This window comes from Furipterus horrens, unplaced genomic scaffold (assembly GCF_987537825.1).
Source record: "Furipterus horrens unplaced genomic scaffold, mFurHor1.1.pri manual_scaffold_1, whole genome shotgun sequence".
NCBI classification, from domain to species: Eukaryota; Metazoa; Chordata; class Mammalia; order Chiroptera; family Furipteridae; genus Furipterus; species Furipterus horrens.
Window position 1 is genome coordinate 154,045,789 of NW_028327171.1, and position 21,673 is coordinate 154,067,461.

Sequence of the window (21,673 nt, forward strand, 5' to 3'; positions counted from 1 at the left end):
CAGGCTAAAAACGCCACACAAAAGTTATGTCATTCATCTAACCATGTCCCGTGCTAGAAGGTCCCAAATCTGAGAAGATGTCCTCTATGGAAGAACACACACTCCTACCTAAGAAATTCAACTCACAAACCAATTAACTCTGGCAAAAGTCTTCAACATCCACACACAACACAAATATTCCAGGCCACATGATGACCCACTGCCTCAATTTCTAGCACTTTGTGCCCTTTCTTTCATGTTTTTCTTCTGAAAAACCCAGAAATGGTCTCATATACAGAGGGGCTTAGAGAAAGTACATAACTGTAATCCAAAATATTGACTCTGGGCAAGGGACTGTTCCAAGGCTCATCTACAATGATTTTTTTCTTTTAATCTGAAAACTAGCAAGGCAGTATATGAATTCAAGGTTTCCTAGTACAAAGAATAATATATCTAACCACATCTCTATTATAAAAGCCAAATGATACTAAATAAACCTCTCAGACTTTAACAAGTCACAAAATTATTCCTATAATACAAATTTAACAGTATTAAAGTATACTCTAAATTCTATCCTCATTGAGTTTGGAGGTAGAGACCTTGAACTAATGGGAAGTGTTGCTTTACAGAGCTGAAAAATGATAAATGCTTAGGCTCAGTAATATAGTCAATACGTGTGTTTTTATTCATGCCATTTTCCTATCTTTCTACAAATTAACCGAATAAATACCATATAGCCAGAGTGAAATGACTGATGTATTCAACACTGCATTGCACAATACTCTAATGGTCTGCTTACTAAATCCTGCAAGTTAGATACTTATGGTAACTTGGAAACATTCTTTAATATTGCTAGTGTCCTAGTTTTCTCTGCAAAATAAATAGTAATAGCAGCCACTATTTTTAAATACCTCTCAGGTACCAGATACTGCTATGCTAGAGATTTGCATGCATGTTACCATATTTAATCCTCCCAACATGAATAATAACACAACAGGAATTATTATCTACACTTTGGAGAAGATAAAACGGGAGCTCAGAGAGGTTAAGTAACTTCCCTAATGTCACAAAGCTGGAAAGTGGCAGGATGAAATTCCAACCCACACCTGCCTGACACCATCAGCCATTCTTATCCATTATGATACATTCTCTGCATTCCTTTCCAGCCACAGTATCATGGGAGAGGATTAACACACACCTTGTCGAGCAACCTTGCTATAGAATGCTGTCGCTATAAGTGATGGTTCCTTTTCACAGGCTTCTACAGTGATATTGGGATTCATGGATATAATAAAACTTCAAATGAAGGTATCATTAACTTGAAAACACCAAAAAAAGGCTGAAAATCTGTTACCTTCAAATGCTTAGTACAAAACACACCGGAGCACAACTTAAACTATAATACGGTTAGACTGCCAACATCCATTCAAAGTATGACTGAGATTAAAGAGAAAGAAAAAGGAAGATATTATCAGATGACCTTGAAATTAAGCCAAATGAAGAAAAGCAAGTAATTGGGAAAACAGCCTACGACCTGTGCTCACTGCTCAGCTTTAAAGAGCACCTGTGCTTGCAGAGCGGGCCAAGGAGCACCAGCCTATGGGGCAGGTGAAGCGCTGAGGCCATTTCCTCTGGGAAATCGAGGTTGGGGGCTGCCCTTGGCACAGCCTTCCATTGTGCAGAGAAAGCTCAAGTTCATGTGCCTACAAGAACTATCTTCTAGGTTTGTAAAATCCACTGGGAAGGATTCCACTAAAGATAAAGACTTCCAAGAGAGCAGGTACGACACATTCCCAACTAACAATGACGGATCTGCCAGCCTCTCAGCTTCACCTGGCAGACGTCCAAGCCCATTGTCCCTGCCAGGTTTGCCCTTCCCTGCAGAGGTTTCTCTGCTCTGTCTCAGCTCTGCTTCAGCTCTGCAATGCCGCGATGGCTCTGCTCCCTCCCAGCTGCTCACTTCAACTTCCTGAGAAATAAAAAGCACCCAAAAGAAAACTACCAGAAATTGATAAAAAAAACCTTGCCATGAGAAAGATCACTTCCTGTATTTCAAAAGAGCACCCTGACAATCACCATGCCAGGATATACCAGCTTTTGTTTCAGTTTTCAGTTTCTTAAGCACACACGGCTAGCCAGGAGCTCAGGCTTGCATAGCAAACGAAACGTTCTGGCCCTCAAGGGCTTATAGTCTAGAGGCAGGAATTATTCACTAAGGGGCAGTATAATACGACAGAGATGAGGGGTTTCAAATCATGTTGTTATGCAAGTAATGTCAAAAGGTCAAAGAAATAAACCGTGGCTGCTGGCTGAGGTGGTGGAGTGAGTTGAATGCCCCACCACCACCACCACCACCAAAGATATACCACATCTAATTGCTAGACCCTGTGAGTGGGATTAGGTTTGGGAAAAGGGTCTTGGCAGATATACTTAAATATTGATCTCAAGAGATTGTCCTGGATTATCTATCTGGGTGGGGCTTAAATCCATGACAAGTGTCCTTTTAAGGGACACACAAAGGAAAAGGAGAGGCTATGTGACAATGAGAGCAGAGAGGGGTTATGCAACCACAAACCAAGAAACACCAGGAGCCACCGAAGCCAAGCTGAGGCAAGGAAGCATCTTCCCCAAGAGCCCTCAGAGAAGCCAGGCCCAACACCTTGATTTTAGGCCTCTGATCTCCCAGCTGTGTAAGAATGCATTTCTGTTGTTTTCAGCCACCAAGTTTGTGCTCATTTGTCATGGAAGTCCAAGGAAACTGATATAGATGGTGAGAAAAATACAGCTTGGGGGAAGGTCTTCCAGGATGAGTACAGGGCACAATAGGCAGGAGGAAGATATCAGATGAGGAAAGAAGACAAGGTAGTGGTGGGGAACAATGAGGAAACATGCTGCTGAATTAGAGACTAAACAGAGAAAGAAAAGCTTGAAATGTACCTTGGAGTGAAAGAGCAACTTGAATGTGTATCTAGGTCATATTAATCTTATTAACTAACAGGGAGTCACCAAAGATGTTTGAGCAAGAGAATAAAATGTACAATGCAGTTTTTAAGAAAAATTAATCTAATATTAAAAAGGAAAGTAAATTAGAAGCAAATATCCAGCAGATCTTCCTTATGTGAGGAAAGATTCTTGAGGAACAGAAACCAAGTATCCACATTCTAAAACCCAGAATCTGTAAATGTGACCTTACAGGACAAAGACACTTCGCAGATGTGATTAAATTAAGGATCTTGAGATAGGAGGATTATCCTGGATTATCCAGTGGGCCTTAAACATAATCAGAAGTGTCCTTTAAAGAGGAAGGCAGGGAGAGGTTTAATTGCAGAGAAGGCTATGTGACTAATGGAAACAGGGAGAAAGGATGTGCTTTGGAGATGGAGAAGGGGCCACAAGCCAAAGGAAATGGGACTCTCCTCTTAGAACCTCCAGAACTGTAAGAGAATAAATTTGTGTTGTTTCAAGATACTAAGTTTGTCATAATTTGTTCAGTGGCAACAGCAAACGAAGTTTTATGTTTTTTTCCTCTGAAATTCAGATAAAACTTTCTTCCCCTGAATTCTTTCAGAAAGGATTCTTTCTTGCTTTTTCCCTTGGCTCACCCTAGCTGGTCCTGTTTTATTCTTCCCAAGTTCACACTCAACATCCTCTGTTTTAACACTTCCAAACTCTGTTGCTTTAGACCTCTGTGCATTTCAAAATTCAACATTACCTACATATGCCATACAAGTAAGATGGAGAGAATATACTAATTCATCCACCCACCTTACTCCAGAAAGGATTTAATAAGCTGTTTCTTTCTGGGGTGATAAAAATGTTTTATATCTTCATCTGTGTGATGCTTACACAGATGCATACAGATGCAAACATGCATTTCGCTGTATGCATGCTATACAGCCCCCCCCCCAAAAAAAAACATAAAAGAGAAAAAAAGAATAAGCTGATTCCATCTCTTCACTTCTTGAGGGCAGAAGATTAGGCTTTAAGTCTCCAAAGGAGAAGAAAAGCAACATATATCACACTGGGCACTGAGGTTTATGATAAAAAGAGATGAAGTGAAGAAAAGACTGAGCATAAAGGACATGTATGTATATATGGTCCCCAGGAGGATCTGCAGTTAAGCCCTTAGAAAAGACATCAAAAGGAACAAGCCAAAAATACAGAAACAAAAGAAATGAACTAGAATACTAAGAGTTTAGAAGGGGGTTGCTATAAGAGAGTAACTTTCAAAAATTTTAACCCTCAACTATTAGAATATATATATATATATATATATATAAGAATATATATATCTTACATTTCAACTTATTACACGCACACATGTATAAAACCAAAACAAAATTTTCATAAAGCAATTCTTACTCTTGCAACTCATGAATTTTTATTCCAAACTCTTACTTTCTTTCATTTCTAATGGTGATAGTGACTCACTAAACTGACCCAGTAATAAATCACAATCCACGGTACAAAACAATAAGGCATGGGTAGGGATGAAGCTAGACAGGAAGAAGATACTGACAATATCAAAAGGACTAATCTCCTCTAATTTTATGACTACAGGGGAGAAAAATTTAGAAATTTTACTTTATAACAGAGCCAATAAAAAAAGAAAGCTGAGCAAAATTTGTATTAAAAGGAAAGTTTTTAATTTTCTCATTAAAAATTTATATTTAACCACTGCCAAGTCCCAACCCATCTGTGTCCCAAATTTGGGACTCAGTTCAATATTGAATGTTCAATTCAAGGAACCCACGTGCTATGAGATATGCAAAGGAAAACAAGATATGGTCCTTACTTTCAAAGAGTTTATAATCTAATAAAAAAAGAAAGAAAAATAACTACAGAAGAACTATAAACAGTAATGAATGCTATGGAACCGCTGAGGAAGGAGAGCCTGAATTTGGCCAGTGGAGGAGACATAAGAAAGGCTATGTGGAGAAAGAAATGGCATTTGAACTGGGGAGGGGTAGAGAGCAGAGGAGTGGAGAGAGGTTTACAGAAAGAGGAACTCAAACACAGTAGAGTAGAGGAAGTCTGGCCAACAGGAGACTATGACAGATGTAAAGCATGGCCCCAAAATTCTTGGTCTCACTTCCCCCCATAGTGGGAATGTATATCCCATCCCCTCCCCTTGAATATGGGCTCTGTAACAGCTTGACCAAAAGAATATGGTAGAAGTGACATTGTAACAGTTTCTAGGGTCAAGCCTTAAGAAAGGAGGAGCAGCTTCCATTTCCTGACTCTTGAGACAGTTGCTCTTGGAACTCAGCCGCCATGCTCTGAGGAAGCTCAAAAATAGCCTATGCAGAGAGACCACATGTAGGTGTTTCAGCTGACAGCCCCAGCTGAGCTCCCAGCCAACAGGCGGGATCACCTGCCAGCCATGTGAGTGAACAAGCCTTCAGATGATTCTAGCCCCCAAGCTTCAAGTATTCCCAGCTGAGGTCCCAGACACTGGAACAGAGACAAGCTGTCCTGACTGTGCATTTCCAAATCCCTGACTCATTAAACTATGAGCATAATAAAATGGTTGTCATTTCATGCCACTAAATTTAGAGTGGTATACTGTGCAGCAGTAGATTGACTGGAACAGTGTAATGAAGAGTACAGGAGGGCATGGGAGAGGATAACCCTGGAGAAGAGCCTGAGGGAAGATGCCACATGTCTTAAAAGTCAACCTAAGCAGTCTTCTCTATGCAATGGTGAGCAGCTGATGGGTTGAAGATCAAGGCAATTATATGACTGGACCAGAAGATTATATTAACAGCATCACATAATGAAATTCCCAGCAACTCTGGACATACAACAATCATAAGTATAGATCTCATAACTGTCCACATTGCACAAGTAAAGAACTTGAGGGGGAAAGATAATCTAGAATGATCTGACATTTAATCCAGTAGCAAATCCCACTGGCTCTATCTTCAAAGTATATCCTAATTCCAACCAACCTCTTCTCATACCTTCAAGCCTGGTCTAAGCCACCAGTATCTCTCACCTAGGCCAGTGCTTATCCAACTAAATTTACCATCTGAAATCAACCAAAGCTTTTGTAAAACACTCTGTCTGTCCAGTGAGTGGGGTCCACTGATCACATGCTCAGTCATGGCAACAACAAAGTGTCATAACAGTTTCTAAGCACTTCATTTCTGTACCTACCACATTACAGTGAGGAACAAACAGTACTTGGGACAAGTGCTATGGACTACTGTTTCCAAATTCCCCACAGACATCAGACTTTGGGATTGGGGGACAAGAAAATGGAACTCCTAGGAATTCTTTTTTTTTTTTTTCTTTTTTTCTTTTTTTCTTGTGTCCCGGCGCTTGAGGATAGAACCGGCGGACTGGAAACCGTCGGCACCGAAGACATGACGCCGAGGGGGCCGGAGCCCTTTCCCTCTGCCTCCCTACATTACGGGGACCGGGATCGCACGCCCGACCCCCACCAAGAAGAGGAACCTAGGAATTCTTAAGATCAGAAATTATTTTTTAAATACTTCCAATATCCTTCACTATTTACTGTTATGAATATCTTTTAAAAGTTGCTTAATAGCTCTGGCCAGCATGGCTCAGATGGGTGTCGTCCCGCAAGGCAAAAGGTCACCAGTAGATTCCTGGTCAGGGCATATGCCTCAGTTACAGGTTCAGTCTTCCATCGGGGCCATACAGGAAGCAACACATCGATGCTCATCTCCTGCATCAATGTTTCTGTCCCTCTCTTTCTCCTTCCCTCCCCCTCTCTCTAAAAAATAAATAAATAAAAAATTAAAATGTGTTTCTTATTAAAAAGTGACTTAATAAGAAATATTATGTGTAGCAGTAGTTACCAAATCTGAAGCATATAGAAAATAGGCAGACACTGGAAAATGATGGCAAACGTTATAGTATTCAAATAACCTAGCACTATTCAAATAACATCACTACACTGAAACACAGGTCAAAACTTAAGGACTTATTTTGCTTCCAAAACTTATTATCTCTTGGCACACTACACGTAGAATTTTATTTTTAAAATATTCTACACATAAATTTATTAATATTTATTTGTAAAATGACTCACTGTTAGCAGAAGACAGGGACACAAATATACATGTATAACCTGGCAACGGAAACAAGCAAGTTAAATTGTGACCACTGCTCTGTGTTCCTCTCTTGATTCCCAGAATAGTCAACCTTAACCTTCTATTCCATGTGTCAGCGATTCCTGCTCTGGCTTTCAACATGAAGTCAGTAGATTCCTTACAGGCAATTACATCGCTATGTAAATTGTGGCCAGTGGCTACCTTAATGGACAATTCAAGTATTGAGAATCTTCGAGGATGAAAAGTGAAAAAGATAGGAACAAGTTATATCAGAAAATTCCAAAATTTGGGGAGAAATGGTCCCCAGGGAAAGGAACAAGAAAGTCAGTAGAGAACCAAGTCAGAAAGGGTTAAGTGATCAATAGATGCTTTGAAAAATAAAAATGAGGAAATTATGTAAACAGAGACACAGAGCAAAGTCCCAGGAAATATTTGAGAACAGATTTTAAATATTTAGAAAGTGATAATCCCAATACTAAGAGCAGGTCATCTAAGATTAACCGAATTTCCTTTTTCAATAACTTTCTGAAACTAAAAGTTCAAGGAAGCATACACGTCTAGATTTTAACAAGGCATCTGACAAAGTCTCTTATGAAAGGTCAAGATGGACAAAAAGATAAGTTACTGATTTCAAAGGGTGCTGTGTATAAAGACCTCATGTCTTCCTAAAGTGATGGAAATGGAATCAAACATGTTCAACAGGCTATTGCTAGGGGCGAAAGCAGTCAAACCGAAAATTAATTAAGGTAAATTTAAGGTCCTACACGTAGTAAAGGGAATAAAAGACAAGGGCACAAGCAGACAAGAATGCAAGGGAAACAGGACCTAGCAGCAGCATTTCTGATAAAGACTTTCAGATTTCTCTTGATAGTCAACTCAGTGAGTAGCAAAATATGGCTATGTGAAACACAGCAGTCTGGGCTGCCTAATACAAACATGGATGGTAAAAAATTAGGAAAGAGAAGTCCAGTCAGAAATATTGCAATAGCTCTAGATACCAATTTTTAAAGACTTTCAATGAAACAGAAGCATGAGCTACAATGTGGGCAGGATGCTGATGACCACTTGGGAGCTCCAGAGAGATATGGCTCGAATAATAGAAAACTGGGGTGAATATTACAGCTCTAACCATGTAAATATAGTAGTATACTCTAGTCTGTACAGCTGAAAAAAAGAACTAAAACCAAAAGGATGAATAGAAGCTGCATTTATTACAAAGTAAAAGTAAAATAAAATAACCATTTTATAACAGTCAGAGTTGTCCAAAGGAAGTGGGGTCTTAGTAGGTACTGCACCATCTAACTTTGCAGAATTTCAGCAAAGCCTGGGGGTTCACTCAGAGGGTACAAGGCAGGATAAGTGCAGGCGCTAAATGATGGCACTGAAGAACTCCTCCCGATCCTACAACTCTACCACTAAAAAGAGGCCCCTGCCCCAGCCTGTGTGGCTCAGTTGGTTGGGCATCATCCTGCAAACCAAAAGGTCGCCGGTTCGATTTCCAATGCCTGGGTTCCAGGCCTGGTCCCCAGTCCGGGCATGAGGGGCAGGCAACCAGTTGATGTTTCTCTCTCACATCAATGTTTCTCTCCCTCTCTTTCATCCTCCCTTCACACTTTCTAAAATCAAAATTTAAATTAAAAAATAATTTTTTTTTTTTTTTAAAGAGGCCCCTAAGGAAGTCAAGAATACCCCTGAGGCGCTTGCATCAGGTCTCAACCTGTCACCTCAGACACATTTAATGAACGGGAGCACCTTAGAAAACTATGGTGAGAGAAAAAAATGTTATGTTTTGAAGATGACTAGGAGCTGAAGAGGCAGCAGCAGCAATGAAGATGGACTCGTTTTTTGGAATGTTTCCTTAGCAAGCAGCTTATGAAAGTTGCAACATTTAGAACAGTCTCTCAAGAGAGAGGAGATATAACCTTATTTCTAAGCTCAAGGGGAAAACACAACAAGGAGGATAAGTTGGAGAAGGTTGAGGGAAAAGGGCAGACAAAAATATAGAGCAAGGCCTTGGGAGAGGAGACTAGACTCAATCAACCTGAAATTAATCGGCACAGAGTAAGTGCTGGATAACATGTTTAAGACACATCTACTCATGTACAAACAAAAGTACTTAAAATTATTTTTAAATAATTATGCAAACACAGAGAAGATAGGAACCAATTTTACAAAAATATCAGTTTGCCATAGTTCCATGACCCTCTAAATGGTATTAATCCCCAGTAAATACAGTTTACATGGAATTCCTAAAACTGCACAAACATCAATTCCTTGAAAACAGTCAAAATGTCACAGTATCAAAATTAGATAAAACAGGAGATAACTGTTTAACAGATTTAACCCTGAGCTATTAGGTAATGATCATTCAGCTGTACCAAGATGCAGAATAAAAGACAATAAAAAGATTCCAGGCATTCATGGATTAATTTAATAGTAGTATGTGGAATGTTTGAGAAAGTTCATCCACAGACTTATCATAGCAGTGATGTTTTAACAATAACAAATCAAAACTAGTGTTTAAGTTAAAATGAATAGTTTCATGCTCAAGTATTTTGCAAAACAGACCACAGCAGCCAAATGATCGTACTTATTTGAATTAGTGTACTACCCTTCCTGGTCCTAGTTTCAAAATTACCCAGATAACAAAATAGATTGTATTTCGTCATCTCAGAATGCTATAATAAAATATCATAGGCTGAGTGACTAAAATAACAGAAGTTTATTTTCTCACAGTTCTGGAGGCTGGGAAGTGGGAAGTCCAAAATTAAGAGGCTGGCCAATTCAGTTCCTGAGAAGGCCTCTTTCTGGTTTACCTTATCCCAGGGTCCTCAACAGGGAGCAAGCAGAGACAGCAAGCTTTCTGGTATCTCTTCTTATCAGGGCCTTAATCCTATTATGAGGACCCCACCCTCAGAGCCTCATCTAAACATAATTATCTCCCAGAGACCTCAGCTCCAAATACCATCCCACTGAGGGTTAGCACTTCAACATATGAATTTGAGGGGAATACACACAATTCAGTCTGTAAAGATTATCCTCAAACACTGCTGCCAGTGACTGATCCAAAATCCAAATCTAATCAGACCTTCTTCCTACCTAAAATTCCTTAACAGCTAGCACAGTTTGAGAATATGATCAGAATTGTTCAACACGAAATAAGGAGTACTCATAATGTAGCCTTCACCCACCTCTCACATCAATCCCCACATGTAACCTAAGCTCTCATTCAGCTAAACTACCTGCAGTTCCCAGCATGCACCATAGTCTTCTCACACCTCCTACCCTTACAATGAATGTTCCCTATGCTAGAACACCCGGCCCCTACATTGCCAGGCTAATTTGCACTGAATCTTGAAGGGTGCACTTAATACCTCCTTGGGTCTGAACCTTCCCTGCATCCTCCCCCATAAACGAGGTTAGGTGTTCCTCCTCTGAACTCACGGCTGCACACCTTTGTGACAGCATTTGGTGAGCTGTACTGTAACCGCTGATTCATGTGTCTCTCCCTGACTAAGCTGTGAATTCTCCCCGAGGCCGCAACAGCACCACTGGTTCCTGTATCAGGAACACCTGTCAGCACAGAGCCTAACACATTATTGGCATTCAAAAAGAAAAGGAAGGAAGGAAGGGAGGGAGGAAGGGAAGGAGGGAGGAAGGAATGGAGGAAGGAAGGACCGATAAAAGCATGAATCAAAGAGACCACAGAAGAGTTTGAAAAAAGAAAAAGATGGAAGCATTTTTATCCCTCACATTTCACATCCAGCTCCCACAGACATACGTACTTCTAGTTAGAAATTTGCAGAAAGTTTTGATGCTTCCCTCAACCACCAGGAAAATGGGACACAATGAAGAAATCACTGAAAGATCAAGAGCAAAGAGAAAGGGAGAGCGTGGCTTTGCTTTGCCATAGAACTGGCAAATGCAAAATGCACAGCAAAGCGTTCATCCATGAAACAAACTTTACATCTTCCCAATGTTAACAGAATTGTTCACTGCCTTTTAACATGTTCCGAATATGCCAATGCACAACTGATGGATCCCCTTCACAAAAAGCCCCGTCCAAGTCAGACTTACAGGTGGTTGCATGTTGATTAAAGCAACCTCCCTAGAAAAAGAGCTCACCTGTGCCCCCTCATCAAAAGTGCCAACTTTATAATGGGTGGTCTTGGGGGAAAGGCTTGGTAAACTGTAAAGTCCCACCTATGAAAGCCAGTGGTCATTACCATCCAACTTACCCTTGTGGGTTGACAGTTGGAAGGTGGCTGAATCAAGTGGAGGGAAATGACTTTATGCTCTGTCTGACTCATATTTTGCCTTTTTCTCCTCTCAAGAAAAACAAGCTCCTAATGGTACATTTTCTGATGACCAAACATTAACTCATCTGCCTGAATCTCAATGACTAAAAAGTTCCTAGCTTCATAATGAAAAAGTAGCTTGACATTTTAATGTAAATACACGAGTCACATTCTTATTCCTCTTCCCCAACCCTCAGCACCCTAAAAAATAATAAATTTTAATGTAGACTGAAGTGCAGATTCTTAGATATAACTCTACAAAAGAGATTATATATTATGAGCCTTAGTAGAGGTAGGAAAAAAGTGCTGTAATGTGCCTTTGTCCTGAGGCTACAATTAAGGTTGAAAAAGCCTCCTGCCTTCCCCTCTAAGACATTATCAGATTTGAATTACTTTTCTCCCCTCCCCTCCGTGTGCTCTTTTAAAAGTGCCTCCACATCTTCCCAGTTTCCCTGAGCGACTCCTTCCTGCTTTCAACTTGTCACTGCTCACTCAAAACCTCTCGTCTCTTGTTCTAAAACTTGCTGATTCCATTTCTTTATTCTCTTTCATCATTCCCCTTCCCCAAATCCTCACATAACTTTAATGATTCATGGGAAATGTAATTTTAAAAAATATCGACGGTAGTCCACTGTGATAAAACGGAGAACGTGTAACCCAAAGTAACAACTCCCTTGATTCAAACTAACAAGTTTTTATTGAGTGCCCACTGTGCACGGTGTAGGGGCTACAGAACAAGACCAGCTTTACTGGACTGTGAGCCTCATGAGAGGGGCTGATCCATGTTCACACTCACCCCACCCGACTAGTTTAATCACCAGGAAGGGCCCCTCTGAAGTCCAGAGAGGTCTGAGCCTCTTCCATGGTAGATGACATCTGCTATTAAAATATAAAGACATGCCAAAACAGAGCAACGAAAATTGTGTATGTTTTAAATTTTTATAAAATAAGCCAGACAATATTATTGGGCTAGTCTTAAGACAATTACATGGTCCAATAATTAGGCAGACGTTCCAAGCTGTATGAATCCATGATGCCTTCTTTCAGTCCTGTTGGTATATTTCGGGGTCCCCAACATTCAAAAGTAAAGTCAAGACCAACGTGACGGCCCTCGTGAGTAGAAAGCCTGGGCCTGGGCCAAAGGGCCCTCCTACCCACTACCACCTCCCAAGGACTCTGCATAGCAGTAAGGGAAGGAGTCAATCAACTCCACAGTGCACACATGGTCTCTGCCCTCAAGTTACTGACAAACTAACTCAGGGGAAGAAAAGGACATGTTCTCTGCCACCGCCCTTCCCCAAACGAAGGGAAGACCCTTGTGCCCATAGACCACGGTTCCATCCTGGATCCACCACTAAGTCATTAATCATAGTCAAGTTCTTTTGCATATATTTAAACTTCAGGGTTTCTCTCTCTCTCTCTCTCTCTCTCTCTCTCACTCACTCTTTTTTTCTGTAAAATGGAATAATACTATTTTTGGACCTGTCTTCATACGAAGGTTATTGAGAGGCTCATATAAAGATACGGAGCTGCTTTGGTAAAGGGCATAACCCTCCACAAATGTGAGCTACAGAAGAACAAAGGTTGAATACTTAATCATATGCTGTCTCATCATCACCATAAAAAAAAAAAACTTTAATGACATTTATAAACATATAAATTCAGAACTTGACATTGCTGTGTCCAGGGAATAATAAAAGAAGAGGGCAAAAGGTGAGTGGTTATGATTTGAAAGCACAGCCATTTTATGAAGCCCCAGTGGGCTCTGGCAATTTTTCTGTGACTATATGGAATATTCCTTGTTGAAATAATTCTCATGACTAACCAAAAGATGACTACTCCCTAAACCTTATCCCCTAAGATCCCATACTATCCCAGGCTGCCTCTTCAGTTAAAACTTTCTAGAGTCACTTGCTTTAGCCACCTCCTCCCTCTCACCCACTGTAACCTTGTTTCCTTCCTCCTGCTAAATTCATACAAACATGACTAATGACATCCTAAATACCCAAACAAACTGCCCTCTAGAGCTTATCTATTGGGTTCACAGGACAGCTGCCGGAGGAGGCTTTCCCTTCCTCGGGGTGAGAGGAGGAAGACACTCTCCCTAGCACCCCTCCCCCTCCTGGGGCCGACCCGGGCCCTTGGCCCCCAGCCCCTCTCCCTGCCTTTATCCTGTCCACCCCGGGCAGCCCCGCTCCTCAGCCTTCTCCCCAGGCCACGTGAGCACCACCTGGAACTTCACTGCCCCCTGACCCTGGAGAAGCTCTCGTCTGAGCTGTAACTCTGCTGAGTGCCCACTAGATAGCTCCAGCTGGATGTCCCATTCCCAAGGCCTCTCAGAGAGGACTTGTCAAACTGAGTTCATCACTTCCCTGAATCCCTGACTCCTCCCTATTCTGTGTGCTCACTGTCTGCTCCCACAAGTACCCTGACATTCCCCTCTGTCAACGTCACCCCACAGATCAGCTCCAACACCGCCGCTCCAAAAGCTCCACCATCTTCTGTGGCCACATCTGCCCCTGTTTTTTGGCCAGACTGCTGCTCCCTCTGCCTCCACACGTGCGTTTCTCAAACTGTGGAGCATGTACTACTACGGGTGGTCCCCCAACATGGTGCTAAGTGATTCTAAAATGTTTTTTTCTTTTAATGATTAATGCTTTTTTCTATCATATATTAAAATAACTTTCCAAGGTGCACATCAAGACCATATTTCCACAGATATAATTGCTCTGAACAAACTTTCCATGCATGTTAGAATATAACCTGAGGACCTTTAAAAACGACACCACATGGGGTACATCCCAGACCATCTAAATCACGACCTTGTGGGGTAGGGATGGCATCAGCTCTGTCAATTCCCCACATGCTTCCAAAGTGCAGATTAGAATAAACCTGGAACAGGCATTTAAGGGAAAAGGATGAGCCCACATAAAGAAATTAAGTATACAGTTACATGTATGGTAAACAGAAAGGGAACCCCAGTCACCCTGGTTTGCCCAGGGCATTAGCACCGAAGGCCCATCACCCTGGGGTGCCCCCTCAGTCCCAGGCAAACTGGTCACCCTACTTAGATAAAGCAGTGTCTGAAGCTTGGGAACGAGCGCTAGCATTTCCCAAAATGTGCTCAGCAAAATGCTACCCGCTCTCCCTGGTGTGTTTTCAGCTGTGTGGCTACAAATGGTTCCACTACCGCATAAATTTGAAAGATGCCAGGGATATCCCAGAATAGATTATGAAGTTAATGGTTTTCCTCAGTGAGGACTTCTCAGGATTTCCAGTGTACTAGGGTCATTTACACCGTCTGAGAGAAGGATAGTATGTCCTGCATTTCTCAAAATACTGGAGTCCAGTCTTTTGTGAAGCACTTTATCACTGAGGTTTTGATAAATTTCTTTCAAGTGTTGCCTTACCTGTACTTCCAGACAATTTTAGAAAACTTTACTCTGATGTTACTTCTTATCAAATCCCATGCTTTAAAAAAAAAAAAAGAAAAAAAAGTCCAGACGGCTTAGCAGATGGACTGTCCACTTTCCCAGCTCTCTCATCTTCTATCCCTTCTTCTGCTCCAGTCCAGTGCTTCTCAAACTTGTAGAAGCTTTTAGATCACCTGGGGAGAACGTTGAAATGCTCATTCTGACTCAGAAGGATTGGGGTGGGCCTGAGACTGCATTCCGGAGCACATGATGCTTGCTCCAAAAGGATGCCATCACTGCTGATCCAGAACCACACTCTTGAGTAGTGGGGCTCTGGCCCTGCTCAAGTCTGAAGGACGCTTTCGTTCCTGTAAGGTTCCGAGCCTCCACGGTGCTTTTCCCGCCTGATAACTTCCTACTCAGCTGTCAAGTTGGCAAGAACATCAGTCCCCAGAAGAAGATGACCTCCAATGCCTTCTCAAACACCCCAGAGTCAGTTTATGTTTAGAGTTCCATTTTAGTGCTTGCTCTGTGGTAGCTTAACTGTTTATTTTTCTGCCTCTCCTTAGCTGAGCTCTCTGACAGCCTTCTTGTCTTCATATGCCCAGTGCCTGGCACACTGTAGCTACTCAGCAAATCTACATAGAAGGACGGAGTGGCCACGCAAAGGAGGTAATGTATGAACTTGGCATAGGGAAGACTTTTAAAAAATAAGGTTGTTATACAGAATCAAATCTGCTGGTTTGGAGTTTTGTGGTTGGGGACCTTCAACAAGCGCAATAAGTAGAATCTATGTTCACATTGCAGAGGGTCAAATCGCAAAGGAATATCGTCAGCCACTTTTTATTTAAAAAATAAAGAAAGAAAATAAAGTTCCCAAGTTTCTTGAGATGAAAACTAAACCCAGATAATCTTCTGATTAACATTTAACAGAATAAAATCACCAGGCACAGTGGGAAATAAACACCATTTGACCTCTAAATCTGTGTTCATCTAGTTTATAGAGAATCCTTCTGACAATTTTAAGTTTAAACAAACCTTTGTGAAAAGAGTACTCCTGCAGGTTTAATGTAGCCACAGCTGTCAAAATCATGGGCAATATATCACACTTAAGAGAGCCTTTGAAAATGTGTCAATAATTATAATTAGACATTTGTACTAGATAGATCTAATATACTTTCACTACCCTTTAACTTCAACTGATGTGAAATTAAAACCAGTTTCTCAAAAGTGCAACTCTCAGATCATAATTTAATTCTAAAGCAGATATAAAACCTGTCACACTACAGAGATACAGTACATTTTACTCAAGAGGAGAAAAGGCTATGGTATTGTAATACATCATTTTAGGTAAGGTGACCACCTTTAATACTGAAAGGGTAAAATACATTATCAAGGTGACATAATCTTCCAATATTTACTTCACTCGTTTGTATTTAAAGATTTGTCTTCAAAATTATGCATGACCCCACAGCCCAGAGATGACAACTGTTAATATTTTGGTATTCTTTCCTATCGGTCTTTTTTCCCTCCATATCCATATGTATATAACTACAAATCTGGATGGACTTGTACTATGTTTTATGTTTGTTTATGTTTATGGAATTATATTATGAAACTATGCATAATTTATGGATATAAAACTGTACTGTTTTAGTGTCCTGCTTTGCTACAGAATGTTGTTTTGTAAATTTCCCATGATCATTCATTCATTCCAAAAATTTCTGCATGCCTACTACGGATAATGCAGGGTACTAGGCACAGGATACACACATACACACACACAACCAAACAAACATAGCCCCTATTCTTGGTATTTACCAACAGATATCCTGGCAGTATATATGGGAATATATACAAGATATAAAAAAGAAGAAAGAACCTAACTAGATGAAAATGCCAACAAAAGTCTCTTTGAGAAGGTAATTTTAAGGTGAGATATGTCCCTGAAAATTCATCTAAAATACTATTTTTGTGATTACATAATGCTCTATTTTATAAATATATAATGTATATAAGTTATATATATATATATGTTATTATAGAAAATTTGTTTCCATGTTTGTTTGTTTCTTGCTACTCTACAGCTAGATGAATAAATTTGTATACATAAAAAGATTTTGTGATTTTTTTAAAAGAGTAACCAGGAACTGAAAATCTTTTCCAGGAAAATTACATTTACATTAGCAGCCTCAAATTTCCAAGTCTTTCAAATGAAAAAATCCAGGATGTTGCTTAATTTGGGGGGACCAATTCTAAAGAAAAAGATGCAGTACAGGGAATAAACATAGATTTTATATTAAATTTTATTTACTTGGGATTAAATTTTTAAATACATCTAGTTTGGTAACCACCAGAAAGCTAACAATCTTATTAAACTATACCAGGTAAATACCTCAAATTTTCCAGTAATCCTTATTTTGCCTTCTTCATATTACAAAATACTTTGAAAGATCAAAAGTTGACTGCTATGGTCTATTCCAAAGTCATAAATAAAATGTTGCCGTTTCTTTTTTTTAATTTTTTTTAGGCTATTATAAAAATAAAACTTTTCCCCTAAGTCTAAAAAATCCATTTATTCTTGATCAATAATAAAATGCTGACTATATGAGTTTCTTGGTCACTAAAATACCCACTGACCACTCATTCTATTAAAAAAAAAAAAAGATTAACAGCCATATAAGCTCTGCTTTTAACTTAAAGCACAAACCAAACAGTGCTTTAAAACAATCAAAAGTAAAGTTGTGGTTAGCAAGTTTTCTGAAACCCATGGTTCTTCACAAACTTAAAACTTACAAAGGGGAAAAAAATCATCAAGCTCTATTTACTGAAAGAACCAAATAGATGGGGAGAATCAACAAATTATCAAACTTTAGAAATAGCTGAGTCTATGCCCTCCTTCACAGATAAGAAAGAAAGAAAATATGACAAAGAAAGAGTTTAAGAAAGTGATTTGCTTGGGTCACAAAACTGTTTATTCCACAGATCAAACTAGTGCTTGAGTCTTGTTGCTTTCTCATTTCCATCATGCCACACTGCTTCACTAATACAACTCAGAAACCCAGTTCATGGTACAACCCATACTTTAATTAAAAATGTAAATTCCCTTTAATTCAGCAATTCCGATCCTTGATATTTACCCCCAGATATACAAAAAATAGACAGATCTACATATAATACATCTATATATAAATAAGTAAATAGGTATAGTAGTACATTTAAGAAGTCATTGCAATATTGTAACATAAAATCTTACCTGCAATAACAAGTAAAAGAATAAATTATGATACAGCCACACAATGGAATCCCTTTTAAAAGGATAAGGAAACTCTTGTTTATACTGGTAGGAAAAATTTCCCAGATACATTGTTAAGTAAAAACAGCCAGGCACAGAACTGAAGGATGTATGATACTATACACACACACATATGGAAAACATTTAGTATATGTTTTGCAAATGTAAAGAGCATCACAAGGAAAATATAAAATGATTTTTAGTGATTTTTTTTCCAAGAAGGCAAATAAAACATTGGAAAACAAAAGTTACCTTTCACTATATACCCTTCCTGTTTTTCAAATCTTGTATTGCACACATGTAACAGAAATATCATTTCTAAAACATAAAACTATAATGAATAAAAATATATGATTTGAAGAAAAAAATTATAGGAACCCATGTTAACATGCACATGTAATGAAATAAAGCTACCTATGATTAAAAATAAAAACAAACAATTTGAATTTTTTAAAAAGTTGTATAGCCCCCCATAAAAGACTAACGTTGAAGACAAAAGTATCTGAGAACAAACGAAATGCACTCCTGGAAGATTTCCATGCTCAACAGCCACATCTGAGAAGGATTCACTCCACCTGTGTTTAGAATGTCCTAAAACAATAAGCCCTTTAGGGATCAAAAGAGAACCAAGTGGGAAAAGGGGAGCAACTGGGGTGGACCTCTCTGATTAAGTAACAATAAGTTGGAGAGACTCCCAAACAAACATGCCAAGATAAGGGGGAAAAAAATCATCTGAATTTTAAAAGGACATTCCATTCTTAACTGGCTAAAGGCAAAAATAAATGCCAGGCGGTCTGTCCTTCTCTTCTAGCATAGTCCCCATCTCAGGGCTACAGCAACCACTTTGTCTTTCACCTGTGATACAAAAAACATCCTTGTCAGAATCTCTTTCACCTAGATAGGTAAGGCTCTGAAATAGGCATAAACATAAGTTACAGATGTCATCCATCAAACAGAATACCTGTCTTTGATTCTGTGAGCAGATGTTCATCAGTTCCCATGTTCAAAACTGTGAGACTGTTATTGTACTCCTTTATTAGGATAAACATTTGACTATTTGCAAGATAGGGCACTTGACCCAAAAAAGTCAATAAGAGACTTTGAACTGTTTGTAGTGGGTTCATTTCATCTTTTCATCATTCACTTCTTCCCATTTCCAAAAGGGACCTTTCCCCTAGGTCCAGTGGCCCAGCAAGGCCTTTTTTCCATCCTCTCTTGCAGATCTAACTGCCAATACAAAGCCACAGCTCCAATTCTTATCACCAAGGTTCCAGTGCCATATTCGCCCCTCCTCACTAGACTCAGTAAGCCTTCTTCTCTGTCCTTGTTCCACCAGAAGCTCAAACTCAACAGCACCATACCCTGTCCCAAACCAGCTCCTAATAACCTTCCATTTTTGGTGGTTTTTTTGTTTGTTTGTTTTGTTTTGTTTCTGGTCAATACCATTCTCCCAATCACCCAGGTTCTACAGACGGATATATCTGCTCCCCACCCATTCCTCCCTCTCTTTGCTAAAATAATTTATTCACTCTATGGCTTCTCTAGTCCAAGGCCAAAACCCTAATTCCACCTACTCTCTTGTGATCTTAGCTGCTAGGCATCCACCCTCACCACCGGACTAATCACCTGTGACCAACAGAAGGGGTCTCAAACACATATGCCTATAGAGACAATGCAGTTAGCATACAGGAGTGAAGCAGGCTAGGGAGGGAGGGAGGAAAGTGAGGGGAAAGGAGGAAGGAAGGAAAGAGAGAAGGAAAGAAAGAAGGAAGGGAGGGAGGGAGGGAGAGAGGGAACTGACGCTGGGCCTCAGCATCTGGGAGAAAATGGGAATGAGCTGGGGCTGTAGTGAATACAGGGTACATGTCCCCTCACACAGAAGTAATTATAAGGAGCTCTGGCAGGTTCCTGCAGGAATATGGGCCTGGTGCTGCCAAAGCTTTCAATTTTGCAGAGCAGGTGGAAAGCTGGCCTTTTTGTGGGAAACTTTGCATATTTAAATGTTGGCAACCATTTCAAAAATAAAAGTTTTAAATGCAGTATGAAACAGGACACAATTGTGAGGTATAGGCAGCCCAGGGACCACCAGTTCCCAACCGCTGCTATAGAGCATGATGACCTGGGAATGTACAGCCTGGGTCATAAGTTCCGATGTGTGACTTTACACATTTTCCATCACCCCTAAGTCTCAGTTTCTCCTTCTGTAAAAGAGGCATAACCAGAGTAGATACCTCAAAGAGGAGGTGTAAGTATGAAATGGAGATTGCAAGGGGCATGGCTGGAGCCTCCTTCAAATGTATTATTTATTATCTTATTGTTTCTATTTTTAGAATTGAGTCTAAAGCTTTTAGCCTGGCATTCAAAATAAATTATAACTTGGCTGTAAATCTCCCTTTCTAAGCTTTCTTTTACAGTGCTCACTTTAAGGTACCCTATACAGTCCTGTCACATCACAGAAAACTTTTAACTTCCAGGAGTTACCATATATGCTTGGCGAAAAAATAATAACAACAACAACAACAAAAATGCTGGGGGAGGTTGTGCAATCTAGCCACTTAAGTAGTACTGGCCACTGTACTCAGCATACTTGACCCTGGAACTAGTGTAAAACCAGAGACATCAATCTGCTGTTCCTTCCAGTTTTCTCAAGTCTTGATGCCTCTCCAAGAAACTACACCTCAAGGCACCGTGACTGAGATTCTAGTGATTACAAATATGTGCAACTACGTTTCATACAACTTGGCTCCTATACAAAAGCCAGCTGCTCATACTTACTTGCCCCACTCCCCGGTTTTGGAATGCTGCCTATTCCACAACCTACACATATATAGGTAACTCTCAAAACGATAACATCAAAATGGTACCTCTTTCCAACACCAACCAAACAGCCACTTCCTCAAAGGTGTTGGTTGATCTTTATCTCTGTATCTTGTGAGCAAGATACTCGGAGTTCTGCCACTTACAGTTAGATGTGTGATTCTTCAATCCCTTACTCAAGTGCACCTTAAGTTCAACTCAGTCTTCCTGAACTTGATAAACGCTGACTATATGAAGGACAAAGAGGGGAAAAGATGAAGGGGCAGTGGTTAGGCAGGGAAACCTTAATAAGGACAATGACAACAAGAACTGCTGTCACTGATTAAGCTCTAACTTACATCTCTGAATGCAAAGAGTTGTCACCTACTAACCTTGTTTTGCCTTCCTGAACAAGAGATGTATGGGGTCATCTTCCCCACCTCTCACCCATCCTTCTGCTGTGCTTGACCTTTACAGGCATTCCTGCTGTCCCCTTATCACTGAAAGTCACCATCCCATTCAAATATAATACAAATAAACAGGGAGCTAAATGGCTCCTGCCACCTGTTTAAATTAATTAGCCCCACCTTTGATGCTGATTGGGATCAAGATAAGGATGAACTCTTGGAGCTGGTCCAAAGCACCTATTAGTCATTTTAATCTGATTTGGAGGAAAAAAACAAAGACCCCTACACTGAGAAAAGAACAATAGAGGGTAAGGGGAGAGTGAGGAAGCAGAGAGGGATGACTGTAGAATGACTGAGACTCATACAAAAAGAAAAACAAAATGTTTGTCCAGATTAGCAACTG

The 21,673-nt window shown here is 40.0% G+C and overlaps 1 protein-coding gene and 1 non-coding gene across 3 annotated transcripts in view; both read right to left on the bottom strand.

The window, feature by feature from the left end:
* ACVR1 (activin A receptor type 1) overlaps positions 1-21,673 on the bottom strand; it is a 125,460-nt gene that overhangs the window by 96,227 nt on the left and 7,560 nt on the right. The window lies entirely within an intron of this gene.
* Positions 6,290-6,435, bottom strand: LOC150022079 (small nucleolar RNA SNORA57). Its single transcript, XR_016513624.1, has one exon. It is a non-coding gene; the product is annotated as a small nucleolar RNA SNORA57 (small nucleolar RNA).